The sequence below is a fragment of the Bombus vosnesenskii genome, unplaced genomic scaffold (genome assembly GCF_011952255.1).
Source record: "Bombus vosnesenskii isolate JDL3184/JDL3185 unplaced genomic scaffold, Bvos_JDL3184-5_v1.1 scf7180000016160, whole genome shotgun sequence".
NCBI classification, from domain to species: Eukaryota; Metazoa; Arthropoda; class Insecta; order Hymenoptera; family Apidae; genus Bombus; species Bombus vosnesenskii.
The window spans coordinates 8,451-13,888 of record NW_022884294.1 but is presented as its reverse complement, the minus strand read 5'-3'; the positions used below and the strand labels follow the sequence as shown (position 1 = coordinate 13,888).

At 50.0% G+C, this 5,438-nt stretch overlaps 1 pseudogene; it reads left to right on the top strand.

Moving 5' to 3' along the window:
* Positions 1-862: 862 nt before the first annotated feature.
* LOC117241579 lies at positions 863-1,996 on the top strand (annotated as a pseudogene).
* Positions 1,997-5,438: the final 3,442 nt, after the last annotated feature.

Sequence of the window (5,438 nt, the reverse complement as noted above, 5' to 3'; positions counted from 1 at the left end):
GAATTTATCTAGAGAGTCCGCAAAGTCGAGTCAAATTTCTGTAATATAATCATCATATTATTGTAAAATATATTATTCTATGTAAACCTGTTAATACAGTGTTACATTCATTAAACGACCTCTGTTATCTTAACCGAAACAGGGGAACGACTATTTCGCGGCGTTGATTAACATAATCGTAGCGAATATTTACGCCTCTCGCTGAAGCGTTTTCCTAACGACCGCGTCTCTCCGCGAACGGTCGTAACATTTGGTCCTTCGAGCCGGATACAGTGGCAAGTGAAAAGTGCACGCCAGTGACATCCACTACCATACAGTGCCACGTGAATCCAATAGAAACGGCAGCAGAAGCGTTACCACTCCAGTGAAGTCAGTAGCGCCAGGGACCATCAGTTTTGAAGAGGCATAACCCTCTTGAAAACGCAAGAACGCAACCACGCAGCCTCACGCCAACAACTAGAGGGTCGACTTCAGTAAGAACACGTCTTACACATTAAACGAGACACACACGGTGACGAGTAACATTTAAACTCGCAACCACAAGGTAAGCTCGTTCACTGCATTCTTTTCACAATCTGCTATACCAATGGAAAACACAGAGAAACTTACCTCCTTGCATCGGAGACGAGGCTTTCAAATCGGTCGATTTACCTTTCTATCGAAACGACTCGATGAATACGAAAAATCTAGACAACCGAATAAGGCCCATTTAACGGCCTATACGACACTACTCGACGACACGTGGAAACAATATCGATTGTTACAAGAGAATTAGAAGATTTAGGGGAGATAGACGACGCGCGCGTTTCCCAAGTAACCGACACATATTACAATCTGGTAATACGAATACACACTCTCATGGATGATACACCAGCATCGTCGTCGAAATCACAAGGCTGCGAGTCATCTAATGTCGCCGAGCCGACATCAATTAAACTGCCCTGAAATTCACCTGCCTACTTTCGACGGTACCATCGAAAATTGGCATTCATTTTACGACTCCTTCTTATCCACTATCGATCGAAGCGAGCGACTTACACCCGTGCAGAAATCCCACTACCTACGATCCTCTTTGACCGGAAAGGCCGCGCGAAGCATACAATCGTTAGATGTCACCGAGTTAAATCATTCGATCGCTATTGACGTTCTGAAGGAAAAATTCGACTGCCACAGTCAAGTCTGCATGCGCCACTGGGACTTGATTTTTGACTATCCGAAAATAACCAAAGAGACACCCGAAGCGATAGATGATTTTCTTGAGACGGTCAAGGTAAACCTCCAAGCGTTAGAAAAACTCGGTGAACCAGTTACCTCAAATGTCGCTCTTATAAAATTATTCACATCGAAGCTACCCTCAGCCATCATTCGCAAATGGCAGCGCACATTGCCGGACGAGAAAATGCCGTCATATACGCATCTGGTAGACTTTCTGAAAACACGGACGAACGGCGACAGGACAAGTTCAGCATCAACCGTGATAAAATGAGAGCCCGATCAACACAAACGTCAGCGATCGAACGCACCGCGAAGTTACGCATTCACAACTACACATAATACGTTGGTGTGTCCGAATTGTCAAGGACAACACGAATTATGGAATTGTGACGTCTTCAAAGCGAAGTCGCCTAAAAAACGCCTTGAAATCGCCAAGAGGGCGTCTCTATGTACCAATTGTTTAGGTAAGGGACACGCTATTACTCATTGCTCCGCCGGTTCATGTCGCATCTGCAGGCAGCGACACCATACATACCTACATCAAGACCATGGTCATAGCAAATCACGACCACGTGTAAGCCGATCATCGAGCGATCGATCACCCAACGGTCGATCTTCGCCTAGTTCACCGACCCCGCGATCGTCACATCGTTCGAGACGCGCATCCACGTCTCCCCGATCGTCTCCGCGAACATCACCGAAACGTGAATCTCGGTTATCGCGAACGACGGCATCGGGATCAAATATATCGTCCAGTCCTAGACGACAAGGAAAACAATGACGTCATCAAACGACCTTGTTAGGGTCCGAACCACAGAAAACGGACTCATTGACCTCGCTTCCTTCTGAACCACTGCAGCACGATTTGTTAGTCACAGCGCAGGTCAACGTATTGAACAATAAAGTTCAACCATTCCGTTGTAGAGCTCTGCTAGACACCGGCTCTAGCATGAACTTTATCACCGAAAAACTCGCTGATTCGCTAAAACTTAACCAACGGAAACGTTAGGTCCCAATCGGAACACTCAACACGTTATCGACAACCTCGAAACGTTACATCACGGCCACGATCACCTCCATCGACGGCACATACGAACGCACCTTGACGTTCCTAATCATACCGACAATATCGCCTTGGGTCCCAGATCAACCCGTAGATCGCTCAATAATACATATACCGAGGAATCTCCAACTAGCCCGGTAAATACCTTCGCTCCTCTGGACACACCGACGATAATTGACGCAGTTCGATATCCTTGTAAACCGACGCCAGGCGTTTCTTGCCTCGTAAAGACGAATCTTTCGAACGGTGTCATTCGCGTTCAATTCGTTTTTCTAGCGAGGGGCCTCGAATCTTTAAACGACGAGAAACCTAATCACTTTCAGACAACTTTCGTTTAAAGACGAAAGAACGTAAAGAACTGGGTTCGGCCTTCTCCCATCTGCGTATCTTTCGGGGAGTCGATTGCGATGGTCATCTCCTTTGTCGGATACGATTCGAATTGGTCGAATAAGCTGGCAAGTGCTAGATCCGTCTCATCTCCTTCTTCCGTCGAATATTAGCCGAAAAATCTTGCCACCGTATTACGCCGAAACATTCGACGATGTTCATTCGCAAGCGATAAAGCTTCGCTACTGTTCGCGATCGGCGCTGCTCTACTACGAAATATCAAATTTATCGCGTAGCCGTGTACACGGGAGAAGGAAAGAGATCGTAAGGGCGGTATTTACCCACCGCGAGAGACAGGCTACGAAAGACGAGCACGAGCGACTACAAAGTTCAATCGGGCTCGATAAAGCTTAACTTGCTCCGCGGAGAGCGGCCATTTGGAATTCTAGTGGCGTGTACGGTGTGCTCGGTGCGTTAACGAGTTCGATCGTCATCGTAAATAAGCAACCAGCGGTCCGAAAAATCTCGCCACGGTCAAGAAGACTTAAGAAGCCGTTCGCGGAAGATGGGCGGCGCCACCCGCTATTTCTCGGCCGGAAATTACAGGTGACTTAGCGCGGTCTCTCTGCCCCCGCTTCTCTCGACAGACAGAGAGAAGAGGGCGCGGGCGCATCGTAAAATCCAAGCGAAGAGAAAGAAAGAGAGAGAGAGAGAGAGGCGTCGCTCGTCGAAAAAATCAGACGCGATCTTTCGCGCTTTCGTCGACAGTTTCTGCCTCGCCGTTACGTTTCTACCGCCACCGCTGTATTTCGAAACGGAAGGGGGACGCGATTCCGTCTGTCGGCTTTCTTCCTGCACGCTTCGTTGTGCACCGTCGCGCGTATTTAGACGCTGGAAACGAGAATTACAAAAATTTCGTGGAGCAGTTGCTCCAACTCTTCTCGTTTCTCGCCATTGAAGTCGCAGGTGTCAGGTCGCGCGATCGATACAACCCCCGTTAAAGGATCGAAACGGTGTTCGTTTGCGATTCTAGGCAAAATCGTTTCCTATTTAGCGTGAAAGTTGCAATCGTTTCTCTCGTCTAGTTAGCGCGCAAGCTTCTTCTCCTTTCCTTTCACTCGTTAGAAGCGAAATAGTTCAGAGATCCTCGCAGCGTTTCAAACATCCCGATGACTCTCTTCGTTCCATTGTCTTCGTCCCGTTGTCTTCGAAACGTTAATTTATTCGTTCGTTCTGTCTCTCTCTCTCTCTCTACCCGTTCTTCTGCTCGCCCATCCACCTACTCGTTCGTTCCTTTAATAGTTTTCTTTTCCGCGACCGCACGTTCGTTTCGCCGTTCGCCAAAGATGCGCGAATTTTTCAAACTTCGCTTTCTACGCTTTCTACGCTTTCTGCGCGAACACGGAGTGACAGATCGTGGAACGGGAGGCTTGTATCCACGCGGCACTACGATTTAAGGAAACGTATCGTCGGTGGTTAGCTCGACTTCGTAAATAAATCTTTGCCGGATAGAGCTAAATACGATATTCGGCCCGATTGCTCCCGCTCTTTCACCTCCGGTGATTTATGTGAAACCGTGGCCGCTAGCGTGCCCGTACATCCGTTTTCCCGTTCTATCCTTCCCCCCTTTGGGACCGGTCATTTTTTAGCGACTGTTTCTCAAGATTTTATCCGTAATTATCCTCGCTGGATTCGCGAAAATGAACAGCCGTTGCTTGCTGTCTTCTCGACGAATGGTCCTTCGGGGGGGAAAACATCCAAGTTGGTGAAAAAAACGAAGACAGTTTGCTTTAGCATCGCGAAATTAAATCGAATAAGATTCTTCGTCCTATTATATTCACAACAACGCAGGCCCGCGCGAGCGCTCGCTAACGGCGTCCAGAGCACGTAGGCACCGCGGCGGATCGGTTCCTTCGTTCTGCCGCTGGTCGCGATAAAACTCGGTGTCTTTTTGCAGCGAGGTAATTTTTGCGACAGCACGGGACGTTTGGAACGTTGCGAAAAGAAGGGGCGCGCACGCGGACGTTCGCGAGAAGCGAACAGCGGTGGCGAGGGAGTTTCGCGGACGTGGTCGACGGACCGTGAACGATCGCGAGCGCGGAATACGAGCGGAAGACGGAAAAAACCCGCCTCGAACACCGACACCGTGATCGCTTCGCTAGGCAACGCCGCGCATCAAAATTGTAAATTTCCGAAGAAAGTCGCCGTGCTCGTTCCCGGGAGAGCAGATCCTTTCGTTTACGTTCTCGCGTACATCCGATTCTTTCGTATGGAGCGTGCCGCGTTTTCGTTTCTCGGCTCGACGCTCGAACCTGGTGGACCGGGCGGAAATTTCCATCCAAAGTAGGAAGCGGCGGCGAGCTCCGACGAAACCTGGTTTCGCTCGGCGTTTCGAGCACGGCGTACGATTCGCGCCACGTCTGTGCTTGGTACCCGGCTTTCGCGCGAGTTGGCAGACACGCGTGCAACAGCGTTCGACGCAGTGTCAGCGTTCGCAGAGAGAAGAGGGTAACGCTGTGCGTCGTAGCGTGCCTGTGCGCGACAGCAGCCTGCTCTCTCGGTGATCCGACGACGACGATGATACGTTCGTATCGTATGCGGTACATGGTGGCCTAGGTTTCGGCCGAGGCTTGGCCACCATGTAGACCGAAACGCAGACGGGAGCGTAGAGCGGAACGTAGAGTGGCGGAGGAGAGGGCGAAGGAGAGAAGGACGAGAAGGTCGGTAGATCGGAGTGGATGAGAGTGGATGAGAAGCGGTCGTTGGAGCGGCGCTGGATGGGGAGAGGTAAGCCCGTGTCGCGCAAGTGTGCGCCGTTATACGTACTCGCGTA